Below are 22005 nucleotides of genomic sequence, written 5' to 3' on the forward strand. Positions count from 1 at the left end.
CAGACCTCAGCCTGAGCCTCTTGACCTGTCCGGAGACACACATGGAGCAAGTCACCACCCCCATGGCATGAGCATGTGGGAGAGCATGTCCTAGAATCTGGTAATAAAAGCCTCTGACTTAGCCCTGGGGATGGGGTGGTGTTCTCAGTGACAAAAGCTTTTAAAGAAGCACTCCCTGGGAGCGAGAATCCTTTTTGTGCTCACCGTGGTGCTCACTTTGGCCTGACACCTTGTGCCTTCAAGGGGGCCTTGTCCACAGGGAAGTTTCCTCCCCCAGGCCCACCACGGCAGTGGACCTGCAGTGGGCCTCCGGCCCAGGGTGTGACATGCAGGCCTGACACCCCCCAGGCCAGGTCTCAGATCTCGTCACTTTGGTTGGCAGTGACCTTTAGACCTCTATCTGGCAAGACCCCTGGGACTTGATGATTCCAGTTGTGTATTAGCCCTTCCTTGTGCTGGCTGACTCCATCCCTAGGCAGCTAAGAACAGTGGACTCCTACACTGAGCCAAGCATCACACCCAGGTTTACCACCACTCTTTGAAGTGGGTACTGTTGTAATTGCCAGACCAATTTTCACTTGAGACAGAGGCACAGAGCGGTCAAGTAACTTGCCCGAGGTTGGATGATGGGGAACCTGGAATTTCAACTTAGGTGTTCTGGAATCAGGGTTCACTTTCTTATTGACTCTACTATGCTGACTTTCAAAGTCAAATCTAAATTGGCCTCTCAAATCTCAAGACAAATATTCCTTCACCCATTCACTGAATTTTTGAAGGCCACTGTACCTTGAGATCTCACTATATAATGATAGATACTGTGCTACATGCTTTGTTCATCCAATCAATTTTAATAAAGTGTGATCTCTGTGCTGGACAGAGTCCTAGGTACTGAGAATACAGGGGTGAAAAAAACATACCGTATCCCTACTCTAATTATAATCGAGCGGGGATACACAAAAGAGGCCAAAGATTATATAATATTGGATGACATTTAATGACATTTGTCTCACTTAATATTTACCTCATCTTTAGAAGCAGGTATTGGGACTTCCCTGTGGTCCAGTGGCTAAGACTCCATGCTCCCAAAACTGGGGGCCTGGAGTTCCATCCCTGGTTGGGGAACTAGATCCCATATGCCACAACTAATATCCAGCACAGCCAAATAGATAAATACATATTTTTTTTCTAAAAGAAGCAGATACTGTTGTGCCCATTTTATTGATGTAGAAATAAATCTAAGGCTCAGAGCTATTTGTCAGTAGATGTAAAGTCACAAGTTATCAATTTTGAACTTGAACTTGATTTTGGATTTGAATCCAGATTTCTTCAACTTTGAAGATAAAGTTCTCAGCCATCACACACTCGAAGCATTGTCAAAGGATAGAACATAATACTACTTTTGCTTATCTTTGCTTCTCTCTTTCCATCATCTCTGCTAAAAAAGGGGGGGAGGGGACAGAATCTGAGGGCTGGAGGGACAAACTCAGGAGTCACCTCCAGAGGTCACCTGGCTAGGGAAGGGGTCTCCTGAGAGTCTATCTTGTCTTGTTCTAAACTAGAAAATCATGCAGAACCGAATCCATAAGAGATCTCTTTGACATTAGAACTTCTTTTGTTTATTTTTCTCTCCTCCTCTTGTGCTGACAGATGTGTTCATGTAAAGACAGGCGAAAAAAGCCAAGTCATTTGTCACAGTGATATCTTCCCTCCTGGCCTTCATAATGAATTGTAGCAGTTCTAGTTAATCAGTCATTCCCATAACTGCGCCTATGGATGCTTCTCTTTTAAAGGGCCCCCAGACTGCATGCTTGAATGGACTATTCCCAAAGACTTTACATGCACACATGTAAACCCAAGTGTTCCTTGAGGGAACTAGGCATTCATGTCAGGCACCAAGCTGACTGCTGTGGACACATTGCCCCATCTTCTCCCAGCAAAACTCCCATATCCTGGGAGGTTGGATTTTCCTCCCTTTTACAGGTGGTCTTATAGGGAAGCAATCAGGTGTGTTCTGTAGGTTCAGGGTCACAGATTGTGGGAAGCAGAGCTGCAGTATGAACCTAAGTTTATGTCTAATTAACAGGTTAACCTTGCCTACTAAAGATGCATTCCATGTCCTTACCAGATGTTCACAAGTTCATTCTCAAAGGTATAAGCATGTTTGTTTTGCTGTTCTCTGAATCCCCCCAATCCTAATTTCTCATCTGGCTTTGCCCATATGCATGGGAATCCAACAACTCATCTTACCATGCAAGGCATTAGAATCATAGGTTCCATAGGCTCAGAGCCTGCCCCAAGCTCCCCTGAGTCCTCATACTGCAAAGCTTCACGTGTTCCCCCAAGTAGGAGATAGTGAGAAAATGTAAAGACTTGAAAAAATTCTACCGTGTGACATACATTCATTGATTGTGATGCTGCTGCTGTGGGGGAGATATTGAGTGGCTGCACCATGAAACCAGCCAGTGTTTGAAAGAACTTATGGAAGTATTTGTGTTGAGCATGTTCATTACTTGTTCTCAATCACACAGTTGCCAAAGTGGTTTGAAGAGGACTTGGCCATTGTTCTCTCGTATATATTCATGTTCAACAAGGTTAAATACTGCCCTCGTGTCCACTCCTGATTTGTACAGGAAGCCAGAACAAAGGAACCCAAATGAATTGTCACACCTCACTTAATGTGGTTTTAATTCCGAGACAAATAGGATCACAGTGAACTTCAATGAACTGTCCAAATTCTTTTATGTGAGTTTGCACTGATGATGGGTGTGTGAAATTAGAGGGCTGTGGGCCGACGTTCAGCAATTGTTTCATTGGGCGAAAATTCTGGTTGTCATAGTGCTTAGAGCAGAGTCTGAATTGCATGTCACATACTCTACACTAATGAAGAACAGAGCAGCACCCATCGATGCCAGCTAGAGATGGGTTGCAGGTTTCCTTGGAGCCTGTGGTTTTTAAATCTCCATCTCTATACCACATCTAATATTTAGCAGAAGTAACATCATCTTATTTTTTCATGATACCCCCATGCCTAGGGACTCTTACTTGGCTTCATGAAATCAATTGTAAGAATATCATAGGTTATAGCTAAGGGACTGGACTCCTTAATCTTTGAGGTTCTTTAGGTTCCAAAAAATCTGGGTTCATTTAAGATCTCAGTGATTCAGTTAGATAGGAAGACATGGCCCAATTATCGGCATAAGTCCAGAACTACCTAAACTTATCTATTCAACCATTAGATACTATTTTCTCACTCTGGGTTAGAGACTGAAGATACAGAGAAGAAACTTAGATGGTCCCTGCCCTACATCCCTCTGTCTAGTGAAAGAGATGATCATGGTGACTCCAGTAGGCTGTCTTATCACCACCTTGACTTTTCTGTATTGTCTGCTACAATATAAACCTCCTTAAAGGCAAGATTACCTCCTATTAACAGATCTGTCCTCCAAACCCAGAATAGGGCTCACCACTTAGAAGACAATCAAACAAAATCAATCAGATAAATAAATGGATGAATAGCATTAAGGAAATATGATTAAAGTACATTAAAGAGAGTAGATTTTCTTTTTTATTGGAATATAGTTGCTTTACAATGTTGTGTTGGTTTATGTTGTACAGCAAAGTGAATCAGCCTTATGTATACATATCTCCCCTCCCTCCTGAGCCTCGTCCCCACCCCTCCATCCCACTCCTCTAGCTCATCACAGAGACCAAGCTGAGCTCCCTGTGCTATACAGCAGCTTCCCACCAGCTATCTGTTTTATCTGGTAGTATATGGTAGTGTATACAGTCCACACAGTAGTGTATATGCAATCCCAATCTCCCAATTCTTCCCAACCTCGCTTTCCCCTGCTGTGTTCACATGCCCATTCTCTAAGTCTGCATTTCTATTCCCACCCTGCAAACAGGTTCATCTGTACCATTTTTCTAAATTCTACATATATGCATTAATACATGATGTTTGTTTTTCTCTTTCTGACTTCACTTAGTATGACACTCTCTAGGTTCATCCATGTCGCTACAAATGACCCAATTTCATTCCCTTTTCATAGCCGAGTAATATTTCATTGTAGATACACACCATAACTTCTTTGGTTAGGACTTGGGTTGGAGATGACTTCCTTTCTTCTTTTGAACTGTGTCTCTTTTAAACACAGCTGCAATGGGACCTCACACAGTGATGTAAAATTGGTCTTTAATCCTCATTTTCCCATGAGGAAACTCATAAAGGGGCAGGAATTTGCTGAAGGTCACACAGCTAAGTAAATGACCCAGATGAAAAGCTAAATATCCAATACTTAAATGGAACTTGATTTCAAGCTTATTTGCTTCTATAGGACCCTTCACCATAACTTGCTTTAACCACTTAATGAAAATCTTAAACACTAGGTCCTTTAAATAAGTCACCATACTTGATTCCTAAAGGAACCTGCATAGTGGCTTTTGATCCTCTTCTTGTCCTCATCGCTTTTCTTCAACTTACTAAGGATTGACAATGACCTTGTAACTACTGACATTCTATAGATGAGAAAAGCAAAGGTGATCAGTCAGTAAATGTCAGATTATGTCAGTAAATGTCAGAACATTGGCCTCTCTCTTTTCGCACACACTCCACTGCACTTCTACACCGTGAGGGTGCCTTCAGAATCCAATCACTTGTTTACCTGTTAAATGTCCTGATGGTGCCTGAAGGAGATCAGCCCTGGGTGTTCTTTGGAAGAAATGATGCTAAAGCTGAAACTCCAGTACTTTGGCCACCTCATGCGAAGAGTTGACTCATTGGAAAAGACTCTGATGCTGGGAGGGATTGGGGGCAGGAGGAGAAGGGGACGACAGAGGATGAGATGGCTGGATAGCATCACTAACTCGATGGACGTGAGTCTGAGTGAACTCCGGGAGTTGGTGATGGACAGGGAGGCCTGGCGTGCTGTGATTCATGGGGCCACGGGGAGTTGGACACGACTGAGCAACTGATCTGATATGATCTGATTCTTATTAAAATTCTTTTCCCAGTTAGGTTCTTATAAGATATTGAGCAGAGTTCCCTGTAGTACACAATAGGATCTTGTGTGTTATCCATTTTAAATATAGTAGTGTGTACATGTAAGTCCCAAACTCCCTAGTTATCCTTTCACTTGGATCACCGTAAGTTCTTTCTCTAAATCTGTGAGTCTGTTTCTGTTTTGTAAATAAGTTCATTTGTATTTTTTTTCAGATTCCACATATAAGCCATATCATAAGGTATTTCTTTCTCTATCTGACTTACTTCACTCAGTAGGACATTCTAGGTCCATCCATGGTGCTACAAATGGCATTATTTCATTCTTTTTAATGGCTGAGTAATATTCCATTGTCTATATGTATCACATCTTCCTTATCCATTCTTCTATTGATGGACACTTAGGTTTCTTCCATATCTTGGCTGTTGTAAACAGTGCTGCAATGAACACTGGGGTGCATGTATCTTTTCAGATCATGTTTTTCTCCTACAAGGAGTTGGATTGCATGATCATATGATAGTGTATGGGCTTTCCTGGTGGCTCATATGGTAAAGAATCTGCCAGCCATGTGGGAGACCTGAGTTTGACCCCTGGGTTGAGAAGATCTCCTGGAGGAGGGCATGGTGTGGCATGGCAACCCACTCCAGTATTCTTGCCTTAAGAATCCCCATGGACAGAGGAGCCTGGCAGGCTACAGTCCACAGAGTCGCAAAGAGTCAGATATGGCTGTGCAACTAAGCACAGCATATGAGAATGTATATTTACCTTTTTGGACCTGGCTATAGGGCTTCATTGTTTTTTATGGTGAGGTGGAACATATCAGACTTGAACCAGCTCCTACAGTGTGGTCATCAGCACACTTTGTCCTGCAGAATGAGGAGTACAGCAGCCAAGCTCAAGCACACGAGAACTGAAGAGCATCAGTTCCTCACTCTGAGTCTCCCTGGCTCCTTGGGGAGGTGGAGGAGCAAGTTTCTGAATGACTGGGGAAAATTGTAGAAATGATTGATGACCAGAAAAATACAACTTGTATTTTTATCATTGACAATGGAGATAATGCCTTATCTTGGCAGTTTTCCTGGGTTCACCTGTCCTCAGCCTTTCCTGATGCGGGTCACCAATATTGGCAATCTAGACCCTCCCCCAGCCCCCATTCGCCTAAGCAGGCGATGTCCATGGGAGAAATGCCTACTGTAACTGGACTATGTCACAGCGTATGGCCCATGAGGCAGATACAACAAAGAAAACAGGAAACTTCCTCTCCTCCATCACTCATTCATCTAATTTACAAAACAGAGCATGTACGTAAGGCCACACACTTGCCATGGTCATGCTATAAGAGATGATCAGGGATAGGGCCTGCCCTCAACCATGCCCAGATGTTTTGGGACCTTGAGATTTCACCTCCTTCCTCTGGGCCTCAGCTTCTCCATTAAAAACAAACAAACAAACATACAAAGAAGCACCAACAAGATCCTCAAGATGACTTAACTTGATCTCCCACTTTGTCCCCCCGTCCCCTTCCCTCTCTGTGTCCACATGTCTGTATATTCTCTATGTCTGGAAACCTGCTATATAGCACAGGAAGCTCAGCTGGGTGCTGTGTGATGACCTAGAGGGATGGGTTGGGAGGGGATGAAGGAGGGAGGTGTAAGAACGAGGGGGTGTATGTACACATATGGCTGATTCACTTGGTTGTAAGCAGAAAGGAATACCACATTGTTAAGCACTTACACTACACTTAAAAAAAAAAGATGATTTAACTTGATAATCATCAACTTCTTTCTAAATTTTTATATTCCATGAGAATATTGAATATGTCTATGTTAGAATTTTCCAGGAAATTTGAAGTCCATCATGAATTATACAGGGTGTCACATCCATTCTTGGGGAGATGGTGGTCCCATGGAAGACTCACACTTTCTAGTCAACAGACTTGGGAAGAGAAATATCATTATTGCACAGTGTACCCAAAGAACAGAGCTGCTGAAATGTGCAACTGTGCAGACTGCCCCCAGTGACACCCTCATGAAGTTTCTCACCCATTTCCTCACAGGGTTAAGACAAGAGGTTCCTGTGCACACATTTGAATAAGGAAAAGGCAAACACCTGAGCTGCTTAAATTCAGAAGCACTTTTCTTTTGTCCTCACTTGAATTTAATTTCCAAATCACAATATTACAGATTGAAAGAGAAGGTCCAGAGGTGCCAGGGCAGAGTAAAAATAGAAGCCAGAATGACAGAGGGGACAGTCCTCCAGGAAGTGGTAGCTGATTTATTAACGGAAAAGAAAATTGATGTATAAATGATCTTGGCAAGGTAGACTGCTGCCTACATTTTTAAATTAATGTGTGATTATATATGAAATTCTTAATTACATTTGTAATCCTTAATTACACAAGCAGTATAGGAATACATTTTTTCTTTGCAAAAATTAAAACACTCCAGATAAAACTGACGTCCCCTCTAAGCAAACCTCATTCTCTCTCCATCCTGAGTTTCTGTATGATGCAGATCCTTTCAGCTCATTTTCCTTGATTTTATATAATTTTGATATATATTGATAGATCCATAAAATCATATTATATCATTTAGTAGTATGATCACTGGGCTTCCCCAGTGGCTCAGTGGTAAAGAAATCTGTCTGCCAATGCAGGAGACTCAAGTTTGATCCCTGGTCCAGGAAGATCCCCTGGAGAAGGAGATGGAAACCCACTCCAGTATTTTTGCCTGGAGAATTCTATGGACAGAGAAGCCTGGTGGGCTACAGTCTGTAGGGCTGGAAAGAGTCAGGTTCGACTGAGCTCAAACACACATGCACGCGCACACACACACATTCAGCAAAGTTTCTTGTGGTCAAAAATCTGACGCTAAAATCATAACAGCCTTGTCTAGTGGAATCCCCTTCAAGCTTCTTCCTTTGTCCTTTTGACATACCCGCATCATTAAATTAATTTATTTTTTAAGCCTTTCATGACATTCTGGCACAAGATATTTCAGGCTCATATAGGACCTTCTCTTCCCCAGCTCAGAAGCAGTCATTTCTCCAAGAAACCTAGCTCCTTTAAGTGAAGAATAATATTGAGGGAAGTGAGTGGGAAATTCAAGAGAGCAGGGATGTATGTAAACACATAGCTCATTCACTTTGCTGTCCAGCAGAAACTAAGGCAACATTGTAAAGCAATTACACTTCAGTTTTAAAATAAAAATAAACATAAAATAAAGGCTAATAGTTTCACTAATACGTGTCTTGGAGTTGATCATTCCAGGTGAATTTTCCAAAGTATACAGTCGTCCTTCTCAATATGTAGATTTGAGTTCTCTCTCAGATCCACAAAATTTTCTTAGATTATAGTTTTGAATTTTAATTCTGTTTCATTGTTTTGCTTTGTTTCTTCCAGGACAGAAATCATAGGTATATTGTATTAACTTCCATTTTAATCACTTTCTCTTTGACCCTTTTGTATGTATTTCTATAACTCAATTTTATTCTCTTGGCTATTTTTCTGCCTGTCTTCAATGTCCCCTATTAAAATTTCATTGGACTTTATTACTTTTTGACTTTGTTCTCCCCTAGGCATTTTATGATTTATTTTTTATTTTTGAGAAGATCTTGTCTTTTTATTCTATTTCCCCTCAAGTTCTCACTGCCTATCTTTCTCTCGCTCTTACATTTCTGCTGTTAGTCTTTGAGTTTCTATGTGTTTTTCATTACCTCCAAATGCTAGTTTGAGGATTTTTGATTTAGTCTAAACTGAACTCTGTTGCATTGCAGTTTTACTTGGCTTCATGGTTTTTTTGAGGAGAATGATCATCAGCTAAAATCTTATGACTTATTTTTTGTCTTCTTGTTGTAGCTTTGTATAGGGTTGGTTTGATTTTTTAAAAAATAACTAGATATTTCAAGGAGAAGTGGCATAGTTCAAGAGAGCTTTGTCTTCTGTCAATATAGGAAAATGTGACTTTAACCAACTGTATTAATATGGGGAGAGGGATAGATGGGGCTGATTGGAATTATTCCTTCTTCATTCCTTTAGAATCTTTTATGTGGACCATTTTTAAAGTTTTAGTTGAATTTGTTGCAATATTGCTTCCGTCTTGGTTTTGGTTTTGGGGGCTGCAAGGCATCTGGGATCTTAGTTCCTGGACCAGGGATCAAACCTACACCCTCTGCATCAGAAGGTGCAGTCTTAACCACTGGACCACCAGGGAAATTCCTCCTTTAGAATCTTTGCATCTTCTTCATTAGTTCCTTCTTCCCTTATCCTGCCACATCTCCTTCTCTGTGTAGTTATAAGCATCCAGAATCAATGTTTCTGCAAGCCTACCCCTTATGGTCCTACTCACTTTAAGCTCTGTCTCTGTAGCCTGTGTATGAGCCAGTAAGTCCCATTACTGTGCTCACTGCTTTAGCATTTAGGGCTGGGCTTTCTCTTTCTCAAGTGGATGATCTTTATACTTTATCTCTGTCCTTCATTCACTTCTCCTTCTTTCACAGTCTCTTCAGTTCAGTTCAGTCACTCAGTCGTGTCCGACTCTTTGCGACCCCATGAATCGCAGCACGCCAGACCTCCCTGTCCATCACCAACTCCCTGAGTTTATTCAAACTCATGTCCATCGAGTCGGTGATGCTATCCAGCCATCTCATCCTCTGTCATCCCCTTCTCCTCCTGCCCCCAATCCCTCCCAACATCAGGGTCTTTTCCAATGAGTCAATTCTTTGCATGAGGTGGCCAAAGTATTGGAGTTTCAGCCTCAACGTCAGTCCTTCCAATGAACACCCCGGACTGATCTTCTCTAGGATGGACTGGTTGGATCTCCTTGCAGTCCAAGGGACTCTCAAGAGTCTTCTCCAACACCACAGTTCAAAAGCATCAATTCTTTGGCACTCAGCCTTCTTCACAGTCCAACTCTCACATCCATACATGATCACAGGAAAAACCATAGCCTTGACTAGATGAACCTTTGTTGGCAAAGTAATGTCTCTGCTTTTGAATATGCTATCTAGGTTGGTCATAACTTTCCTTCCAAGGAGTAAGCATCTTTTCATTTCATGGCTGCAATCACCATCTGCAGTGATTTTGGAGCCCTCAAAAATAAAGTCTGACACTGTTTCCACTGTTTCCCCATCTATTTCCCATGAACTGATGAGACAAGATGCCATGATCTTAGTTTTCTGAATGTTGAGCTTTTGGCCAACTTTGTCACTCTCTTCTTTCACTTTCATCAAGAGGCTCTTTAGTTCTTCTTCACTTTCTGCCATAAGGGTGGTGTCATCTGCATATGAAGTTATTGGTATTTCTCCCGGCAATCTTGATTCCGGCTTGTGCTTCTTCCAGCCCAGCGTTTCTCATGATGTACTCTTAACTCTCCCCAAACCTGCTGGCCACATTCTCAGCTTTGCAGGGGTGATGGAGGACTCCATTGGAATGGTTCAGATGGTAAAGAATCTGACTGCAGTGCAGGAGATCTGGGCTCAGTCCCTGGATTGGGAAGATCCCCTGGAGAAAGAAATGGCAATCCACTCCAGTTTTCTTGCCTTGGAAATCCCATAGACAGAGAAGCCTGGCAGGCTCTAGTCATGGGGTCACAAGAGTTGGACATGACTTAGCCCCTAAACCTATCGACCTAATTCATTATTAGCTATTTTTAATAGTGTTTTATGTTAATCTAATCTACCATTACTTTCATAAGGAAACTGGAACATTAAAGGAAAAGTGACACTTGAGAGATGAGGTGGTAAATGTTTTGGATGCTAAGCCCTGCTTCACATCCTAATTCCCTCTTCCAGGCCCTGATAGATTCTGCTGTGTCCAGGCCTCCTGATCAGGTTAGGAAAATGAGTAGCAGCCTTGACAAGAAACAGTGCTGTGATTGATTAGCAATGTCTGGTTTGGGTGCAAGATGGTGTGAGAGGTGGTATACAGAACACAGAGTCTACCTACTCTGATGTAGCCTTGTATTTCCACTCTGTCCTTACACCTAATTTCCTTTAAAAAAAAAAAAATTTCCATTGGAGTATAGCTACTTTATAATGTTGTGTTAGTTTCTGCTGTACAGTAAAGTAAATCACTTATATGTATACATATATCCCCTCTTTTTTTTTAGATTTCCTCCTCATTTAGGTCACCACACAGCAATGAGTAGAGTTCCCTGTGCTATTCTTATTCAGTATATGAGTCAGTGACTCAGTCGGTTCTCATTAGTTATCTCTTTACACCTAATTTCTTATCAGAATTCATACCAATATTAAATTGGAGCTCCCAACACCTATCCCTTTAAAAAAAAGTCAGCTTCTAGATTCTACATCTTCTTACCTACTGCCCAAGCTCCTTGACAAACATTCTTATTTGAGTTTACCAGATTGTTGAAGTCTTCTACATTTTCTAGTTTCTTTCATTTTTCTCTTTCTAATATTCTGTCACCATGAAGTAGACATTTCTAGGAACGCAGGAAAAGAAAATATCATTTTCCTGAACTGTATAGCCATCACATTCATCTACCCTGGAGGGTGTTTCAACCAGAGAAGCAGAATCATAGTGTTAGTCCAACTCTCTGCGACCTCATGAACTTTAGCCCACCAGGCTCCTCTGTTTATGGGATTCTTCAGGCAAGAACATGGAGTCAACTGCCATTTCCTCCTCCAGGGGAATCTTCCTGACCCAGGGATGGAAACTGGGTCTCCTACATTACAAGCAGATTCTTTACCGTCTAAGCCAGCAGGGAAGCAGAATAACAGGATACATGTAAAAAGAGAGTCCATCACTGACTCAATGGACATGAACTTGGGCAAACCATGGGAGATGGTGAGGAACAAGGAAGCCTGGCATGCTGCAGTCCATGGGGTCTCAAAGAATCGGACACAACTTGGTGACTGAGCAAGGACAACGTAAAGAGAGAGAGAGAGAGAAACAGAGAGAAGGCGAGACTGAGATTTCCTGCAGGGAATTTGCTTTCAGAAATCAGGGAGTTAGTTAAGAGTATTTTTCTGCATATCCCATGCTCAAGCTGCACACCCACAGGGTACGCAATCCGAAAGTGTGATGTTGTGATACAATGAGAAAGAAACATTTGGTCTTCATCCCAGTGGTTGGCACAGAGCTTTTCTAAGACCCTTGGAATTGCTGGAGCTTTGTTTTCTATGCTAATGAAGGGAATCTCAGAGGGTGCAGGCTGCCTGCCAGAGGAGTGAAAACACGGGAGTTGGAGTCATTGGAGGGCTGGAATTTTTAGTCTCTCCACCTCCATCTTCCCAACCTCCAGGGAGGGAGTGAGATTGGGGTTAATTTCCAAGTGTCACTGATATCATCAAGTATGCCTATGTGATGGAACTGCCATGAAAACACTGAATACTGGGGTTCAGAAAGCTTTCAAGCTGTGACTGCTTGGAGGTGCTGGAGAGCTGGTGCTCAGAGGGAGCATGGAAGCTCCACCCCTCCCCACATATCTCATCTGTGCATCTCTTCCATTATCTGTTTCTGAGTTGTTTCCTTTATTGTCATTGTTATTCAGTTGCTAAGTCGTGTCCGACTCTTTGTGACCCTGTGGATGGTAGACCACCAGACTCCTCTGTCCATGGGATTTTCCCAGGCAAGAATACTTCAGTGGGCTGCCATTTCCTCCTCCAGGGGATCTTCCCAACCTAGGGACCGAACTCACATCTCCTACATTAGCAGGCAGATTATTTACCACTGTGCCACCTGGGAAGCCTTTGTATCCTTTATAATAAACTGCTAAAAGCAAGTAAGAGCTTCCCAAGTTCTGTAAGTCATTTTAGAAAATTATCAAACCTGAGGAAGGGGTCCTGAGAACCCCTGGTTTGTAGCCAGTTGGTCAAAAGTATTGGAAGCCCAGGCTTAGGACTGGCATTTTAAGTGAAAGGCAATCTTCTGGGACTGAGCTTTGAATCTGTGGGCTCTATGCTAACTCTAGGAAGTCAGTGTCAGAATCATTTCATGCAGAAAACCCACACACTTGGTGTTAGGAGTGCTGAGAGGAGAGAGATGAAGTTTTTCCTTTAGGAAAGGGAGAGTCTTGAGTAGGCTGGAACCCAAGAGCATGAGTTGAAAGTCACGAGGACAGATGAGAATCATCTCTAATTTTCAGGATGTAGGTGCCCTGCAGAAGTTGGGGCCCTTAGTCACAGAGCTCAACATACATACCTGACCCAGGAATCGAAGAAGCTGAAGGGAGGACCTAGGAGACATTAGAGCAAGTGTCTCTCCACATCACTATGGCAACACCTAGAACAAGCAAGGCAATGTGGAGGTGAAGGATCTGTCTTACGGGAGTGCCCCAAATCCCTAGTTGGCAAATACTCTGTGAGATGATGTTCAATAGGTCACCTACCACACCACCATTCATTACTCTATTTAATTTACAATGTGTTTTCCTTCCTAGTAGGGGGAGGGAGCACCATTGCCAGGGCAACTTGAAGTAATATAAGCCAATCTCAGTCTTTACCAAAATCTTAACTCTACTTGGTCAAACATCCATTGTCCCTTTCTCCTGAGGTCCAGAGAGCAAAAACTTTCTTTAGTCCTGCCTGTGTTCTCTCCAGGGATCCCATCAACTTCTGTATGATTTTCTAAAGTTAATATTTTAATGCAAGGATATATTGTACAACATAAAGAATATACCAAATATTTTAAAATATTAATAACTATAAATGTACACAATCTTTAAATTGTGAATCACTGTTTTGTACACATGTAATATGTAATATTGTACATCAACTATACTTCAATAAGCAATAAAAGCAGGGGCTTCCCTGATGGTGCAGTGGATAGGAATCCACTTGCCAATGCAAGGCACATGGGTTTGATCCTTGTCCAGGAAGTTTCCATATGCCACAGAACAATTAAGACCATGTGCCACAACTACTGAGCCCAAACTCTACGGCTTGGGAGACGCAACTACTGAAGCCTGTGTGCCTAGAGCCCGTGCTTCCAAACAAGAGAAGCCACTACCATGAGAAGCTCATGAATGCAACTAGAGAGTAGATGCCACTCACCACAACCAGGAAAGGCCTGAGTGCGGCAATGAAGACACAGTGCAGCCAAATAAATAAATGAAATAGTGAAAACAAACAAAAGTCATATGTTAATTCATTTCATTAGTATTAAGTAACCTTGATACTTTCCTTGCCTCTAGTACAATAGATTCACCCTCTGATCAATACTGTTACTCAAGAACAAACATTCAATAATTGCTTGCTGAATGAATAAACCTCAGTCTATTATCAGTTCATCATTTGTACCTACCTTGGCTTTGGCCATCTGGAAAACAAGGTCCATTTCCTGTTTCCCATTATGACACAGATAAATTAGTCCAGACAAGTGGCAGATTGTGAAATTATGAGAATGAATAAATCATCTGGGAAACAATAAATCACATTAAGGTATAGAATCGCAAAGCTTTATTTCAATCAGCCCTACGGCCCTCCACTCTCCCTGCATCAGCCTGGTCTAATAATTAGCACTGCTTGCAAAACAAAGCAAGCAAACAAACCCATAGGATTAGTTGTCTTGGATGGTTAATCTACATTCATATGCTGGATGTCCCCAGCTAAAAGTGAAGTCTTCCTTTCCTAAATGCCTGTATTTCTAATTTTTTATTGATTTGAGTCAGAATTTCTTCTTTTCTTCTTTTAAGCTGAAAAACGTCTCTACTAGACACAGGGAAGCAGAGTACTGGGGGCAGTTATTGATTAGTAGCCAGGGACGGCTCTCTGAGGAAAGATGGGAGAAGGCAGCTACAAGTCCCCTGGGGATGAGCATTTTGGGCAGGGAGAAGGACAAATTCCAAGGATCTTGTCATGGCTGACACAAGGAAAGGGGGACAGTTTGGAAAACCAAATAAAAGAAATAGAAACCAATGAACAGTCTCCCTCCTCAAACATAACCAATTATCTTTCCTTTCTACTTAGTTTTTCCAATCAAAACTCTGGCTAGGCTTTTTCTTAACCCTGGCCAGTATTTACCTTTGGCCACAAGTAGATGCACCATTGGTCTTCCCTGGTGGGCCAATGCAGGAGACACAGGTTGGATCCCTGGGTCGGGAAAATCCCCTGGAGGAGGAAATAGCAAGTGTTCTTGCCTGGGAAATCCCATGGCCAGAGGAGCCTGGAGGGATACAGTCCATAGGGTCACAAAGAGTCGGGCCCAACTGAGAACACACATACACACAGATACACTATCATCACTTAAACATTCTCTTACTGTTGGACACACCCACACCATAAAATGTGGTGGCATCTCCCTAAGCCCTTCTTCTCTGCATCCTCCAAAACAAGTCCTCAGCCCCTCTCTTTGCAGAATTCCATTGAGAAATAAGACAGTGTCCAAGAGGCCTCATGGGGAAGACTAAGATCCCAGCTTTACATGAAGTCCTCAAGATCTCTGCTCCTGAGATCTCTGGGTCCTCAGGCCCACACACTCCCTGTGATTCTCATGCTAACCTCCTCCCCCAGTGAGTCTGCCTCGATGTAAAGTCAAGATAGAGACATAAAAGCCAGGCAGCCTTCTGTTTGAGATCTGGTCAACTTCACCTACCCTGCCCCTGCCCCAAGGCCTCTCCAGCAATCTGACTCTCCACATCCAGGCACTGAGCCAGGAATGATCGCTGGGCATAAGTGTTTCTGCTTTCCAAGAGTATTCTGGTCTCCTCGCCCACTTGCTCTAGGAGGAAACCTCACCCTAGGGTGCTAACTCACCCACATCACCTATCCTGAAGGAGGACAGCCAGAGGAGGTGAAGAGTCGGGTGCAGGCTAGCCTTCTGGCCATAACTATGAAAAGAAGCTACCAAAGTGGGCACAGCCCTTACCTCCTATTGCCTGGGAGGAAGCAAGAAGCTCTTCCAGTCTGGCAGGTGTTATTTGCACTTCCTATAACGTGTGAGGTAGGAGTGTAGAAACAGTAGTAGATGACTCCCAAGAATAGGGAACTGAGGCCTGTGACAAACATGTATACTATTTATGTGAAACCTGATGCCTCTGCTAAAAATAGAGCCCCCCACCAAATGCTCCATCCTGATATAGCAGGGGGTATGCTCAGTCACTCAGTCATAGCCGATTCTTTGCGAACCCATGGACTGTGGCCCGCCAGACTTCTCTGTCTATGGGATTCTCCAGGCAGAAATGCTGGAGTGGGTTGCCATTTCCTACTCCAGGAGTTCTTCCCAATGTAGGAAACAAACCTGTATCTCCTGCATTGGCAGGTGGATTCTTTACCACTGAGCCACCAGGGAAGCCCAATACTAACACTACGAAGATAATAAAGTTATTGTACATCTAACTTTTGTCCAGGCTGCTGGCCTACGTTTTTGTCATCCAACAGCATCTGCATTTTCCTGGGGCCAATTTCAGGGTAATATCACAGAAGCAGCACACAGTCCAAGCCCCAGCTCCTCTGCCGGCTAATTGTTCCAGATTGACATTATTGGTAAAATGAAAGTGGAGGAGGTCTATTCATTTGAAAGTGGAGGTCTTCCTTGACGGCTCAGTGGGTAAAGAATCTTCCCTCAGCGCAGGAGACACAGGAGACATGGGTTCGATTTTTGGGTTGGAAAGATGCCCTGGAGAAGGGCACGGCAACCCACTCCAGTATTCTTGCCTGGAGAATCCCATGGACAGAGGAACCTGGCAGGCTACAGCCCATTGGGTTGCAGAGTCAGACACAACTGAGCAACTACACACAAGGGGATAAGATGGAGTTTAAGACTAGCTTCCAGTTCCATACTTAATGAATCTAAGAAATCATTTGGGTAGTTGAAGTCTTGACGGGAATGTGGCATTTTCACTTCCAGGAATTGCTTGGAATTTCTTGTAAGAAGTCATGTAATCTATGTCAAATGAATGGCTTTATGCACCCAGCCGTTTAACTTGAATTTCTGAAATTAGAAATTTTATCCACACAGTCTCAGTTCAACAAACCCAACCAGATTCAGGGGAAAAATCCTCATGACTGTGAATAAACATCAACACTTACCTGCAAGTGAAGAAACCTAACTAGAGTGAGCAAATAAGAGAAAACAAGGGTTTACAAAAATTTATATGATTTAAATGTATAAAGTGCTTTTCCCCAAACTCCCACCAGGTTGTTTCTCTCTCAAGGTGACTGGTGGGATTCGGAGCAGGGAACGGGGGAAGAACCTGGCAGCTGGAAGTTCCATATCCACATCTTTATAGACCCAGGTCTTTAAAAGAAAAGAGGCTACTCTTTTGCCAGCTCCAATTTGAAAAATCTCAGGGGAGGACTGTGATTGGCTTGCTTTGGACCACAGGCCTTCCAATTGGTCCAGCTATTTGTTCAAGGAGTGAAGGATATGATTGGCTGAGCTTGGGTCATGTGCCTGCCCCTGAGGGGAAGGACTGAGACTTTGTTACTATAGGAAGTGGAGAAGTGGAGTACCACTCATATGGCCATTGAGGGGATTTGTAACTGAACAGGGAGGAATTGAAACACACATGGCTCTTATGTGGCCTCTATTTAGAGTCAGAGTAGGAACATGTCACAAAGTGGATCTGAGAGTTGTAATAATATGAGTGTCTGAAGATGTTTAAAAAAGCAGAATCTCTTCAGAACAATCCTGCCCACTTTTTGGCAGGTGCAAGAAGGAACTGATATTTTGGGGGAGATGTAATTTTTAAGGGAGCAAAAAGGATTTCTCTTTAAGAAAATGATTTTACCTGTTGTAAAAATTCACTAGATCCCACAATATTTACTAAAAAGAGGTGTAATGATACTTGTCTTTTAACTTCATACAGAGAAAAAAAAGGAGCTCCGTGTAGATAAGGTGAAGTGTCAGGACTAAAATAAGCAGTTACCAAGACTTGAGGATAGGGCTTTAAAAGAACCATAGGCAAATTAAGACAATTCTTTACCCTTTAACACCTATTAAATTCTGGGAAGTTTTTTTTTTTTTTAATTATACCTACTTTTGGTAAGGTTCCAGTGAAACAGGTACAATTAATTGCTCATTGCTAGAGGACTATGAATTGGAAAATGACTTGAAAATATACACTTATCACCATTAAAGTGCTTGGTGTTTTGATCCAGTAATCTCTCTTCAAGGAATTTCTCCTTAGGAATTAAACTAAATGAAGGTAAAATAAAGAAGCTCCCTGAGTTTTAACTTTTACTGAAGCATAGTGAAGACCAATGGAGAAGGCACTGGAAACCCACTCCAGTACTCTTGCCTGGGAAATCCCATGGACGGAGAAGCCTGGTAGGCTGCAGTCCACGGGATTGCTAAGAGTTGGACATGACTGAGTGACTTCACTTTCACTTTTCACTTTCATGCATTGGAGAAGAAAATGGCAACCCACTCCAGTGTTCTTGCCTGGAGAATCCCAGGGACGGAGGAGCCTGGTGGGCTGCCATCTATAGGGTCACACAGAGTCGGACACAACTGATGCGACTTAGCAGCAGCAGCAGCAGCAGTGAAGACCAAGGTCATGTTTTATTTATTCTTTGTGTCTCCAACACAATCTCCAACAGGTATGACACTGAGTTGGCACTTTCAAGTTTGTTAAAATAAGGAAACACAATGTTCACAGAAGGATATTTCCAAAGTGAATTCTATAAAATCATTTAAATGTGAGAGGATGCTGCCATTAAAATTAAGTATGAAAACAACATTGTAGTTGGGGAGAGAGCTTATCTTACAGGTCTGGGAGGTGTGGTGGAGAAACTAGAGTGTATATAGCATTTCTGTGTGTGCTCAGTCATGTCCGACGCTTTGCAACCCCATGGACTGCCTGTTTTGATTACCAGTGTGTAAATTTTATCTGTGAATCTGGACATGGAGTCGACAGGAAGCAGAAGAAAGCAAACAATAGCTAGTTGGGGTGAATTCTTTATTATATAACCTCTCAATTTAGATTAACTGATAATGTTTGTGAAGTGTAACTCTGGTGGCAGAATGGCCAGCAAGTCCTATCCAGATGCAACAAAGCCCTCAGGAGCCTGCCAAGAAGGAATTCTCTGTTCTGGTCCTTACCCTGTGTCTTGGTGGACCTTAGAAATGAAATCTCCCAAAGCAATCATGGGAATCCCTGTTGGCTCAGAAAGACCCTTGGAGAGCAAGGGGATCAAAAAAGTCAATCCTATAGGAAACCAATCCTGAATATTCATTGGAAGGACTGATGCTGAAGCTCCAATACTTTGGCCACCTGATGCAAAGAGCTGACTCATTGCAAAAGACCTTGATGCTGGGAAGATTGAGGGTAGGAGAAGGGGATGACAGAGGATGAGAGGTTGGATAGCATTACTTATTCAATGGACAGGAGTTTGAGCAAAGTTTGGGAGACGATGAAGGACAGAAGAGCCTGATCTGGGGTTAAAAAGAATTGGACACAACTTAAAGAACAAAAGAATGGACAGGGAGGCCTGGTATGCTGTGATTCATGGGGTCGCAAAGAGTTGGACACGACTGAGCGACTGATCTGATCTGATCTGATCTAGTGACTGAATAACAACAACAAAAGCATTTACAAATATATTCACAAATATATAGACTTGATGCTTGACAGGCATGTAGAAGTATTCCATAGAATATCAATCAAAGGTAGACATTTTCTTATTGTGATATCACGGTTTATGTTAATACATATGTAATTGTAACCAAGCAGGACCCCATGGGGCCTTATCCCATATCCTCTGCTTTAGCCCCTCTCTGAAGTACCTAGATAATAGTATTTGATATTTCCTGAGTTGTTTTTTTTTCTTTCTCCAACAAATAGAACATGTTAACTACTTGGTAACCAGGAGCTCATAGCCCCAGACCTTTTGCAACCTAAGGACTGATAATGTTAACTTCTGTGATACCACCTGTTAACTCATCATCAGCCAGTCAGAGAGCTGTGCACAAGCTGATCAAAGACTCTGTGACCCCTCTGCTGCTGGCCACTCACCACCATCGGCTTTTAAAAGTGTTTTGCAAAACCCCTTCAGGGAGCTTGGGGCTTTTTTAGTGCAGGACTCTGCCAAGAATAAGTCAATAGCCGTGAAATCAGCCCTGGTTTCATGTATTTGTGAATTTGGGCTCTAGTGTCAATTTTCTCTCTCACTAGAGGTGCTGTGTGTGTGCTCAGTCATGTCTGATTCTTTGGGACTCCATGGACTGTAGCTCCTCAGGCTCCCTGGCCCATGGAATTTTCCAGGCAAAAATACTGGAGTGAGGAATCATTCCCTTCTCCAGGGGATCTTCCCGACCCAGGGATCAAACTCAGGTCTCTTATGTCTTCTGCATTGGCAGGCAGATTCCTTACAGGTAGGGCAACCTGGGAGTCCCTGTCAGAGCTGCAGCCTTGAGCAGATGCGCCATTCACTCTCTCTGTGCACCCCCACCATCTCTGCTGCCCTGGGCGGGATTTGATCCTACGGTCAGTCTTCTCCTCCGTCTCTGACTCAGCACCCCTCCTACCAGCCGCAGCACCTGCTGTTTCAGTGGGTTTCGTGAGACCGTGAAAGGCTCTGCTCTTTCAAACACCATGTCCCACCTCAGGGAAACATTTCTTACAATTACCCACCTTCAGATTCAGCTTGATGCACCTTCACCCTAACTTCTCAGGAAAACACTCATAAAAAATGAAAAGAGAAAATTCACAACAGCAGGGACATGATGGATAACCACTGACCATAAGGCATCATCCAGGGGAGCAAAGAGGGTGCCACGTCTACTGGGCCACAGGGAGAACAGCAGCCATGGCTGCCGCTAAACCCCTCCAGCGAGGCCCGGGGCTCTACATCCACCCAGAGCTTCAGGCATTCAGACTGCAGAGTCCACCAGGAACGTGTGTACTGTCAGCTTGGGCTCTGCCTCCCCTCAAAAGCCACGAGTTCATTTCTTCTACTTCCTTCCCAGGCCCTCCACGTCTGCCCCCTTGACATTGGAGAGTGAGTAGGACTGATCTTTTTGGAAATTTTGTACTTCAGTTTATTCTTCTGTGTGTGTGTGTGTGTGTGTGTGTGTGCTTAGTCATGTCTGACTCTTTGCAACGCCATGGACTATAGCCCATCAGGCTCCTCTGTCCATGTGATTTCCCAGGCAAGAAAACTGGAGTAGGCTGCCATTACTTTCTCCAGGGGATCCTCCCCTCCCAGGGATCAAACTTGTGTCTCCTACATTGGCCGATGGATTCTTCACTGCTAAGCCCTAGTTTTTCTATCCTACTCCATATCCCTCATATCCTTAACCACTGTCTTAATGTCGTTGTCCTCACTCTGTCCCCTCCTGTGCCCTCATCCTCAGGCTGCTCTGGACTACCTCTCGCTGACTCAGTTTGCCAATGTTTTCCTGTGCCCTTTAGAATTTCATTCCCTTAATTGCAAAGAAAAATAAAGACACAGATGTAGAGAACAAACTTAAGAACACCAAGGGGGGAAGGAGAGTGGGATGCATTGGGAGACTGGGATTGACATATATACACTCTGTTCAGTCCAGTTCAGTCACTCAGTCATGTCCAACTCTTTGCGACCCCATGGACTGAAGCACACCAGGCTTCTCTGTCCATCACCAACTCCCAGAGCTTGCTCAAACTCGTGTCCATCGAGTCAGTGATGCCATCCAACCATCTCAATCTCTGTCATCCCCTTTTCCTCTTGCTTTCAATCTTCTCCAGCCTCAGAGTCTTTTCCAACGACTTGGCTCTTTGCATCAGGTGGCCAAAGTATTGGAATTTCAGCTTCAATGTCAGTCCTTCCAATGAATATTCAGGACTGATTTCCTTTAGGATTAACTGGTTGGATCTCCTTGCTGTCCAGTTCAGTTCAGTTCAGTTCAGTTGCTCAGTCCTGTTTGACTCTTTGTGAGCCCATGAACCACAGCACGCCAGGCCTCCCTGTCCATCACCAACTCCCAGAGTCCACCCAAACCCATGTCCACTGAGTCGGTGATGCTATCCAACCATCTCATCCTCGGTTGTCCCCTTCTCCTCCTGACCCCAATCCCTCCCAGCATCAGGGTCTTTTCCAGTGAGTCAGCTCTTCGCATCAGGTAGCCAAA

Source organism: Bos indicus, chromosome 21 (genome assembly GCF_029378745.1).
Source record: "Bos indicus isolate NIAB-ARS_2022 breed Sahiwal x Tharparkar chromosome 21, NIAB-ARS_B.indTharparkar_mat_pri_1.0, whole genome shotgun sequence".
NCBI classification, from domain to species: Eukaryota; Metazoa; Chordata; class Mammalia; order Artiodactyla; family Bovidae; genus Bos; species Bos indicus.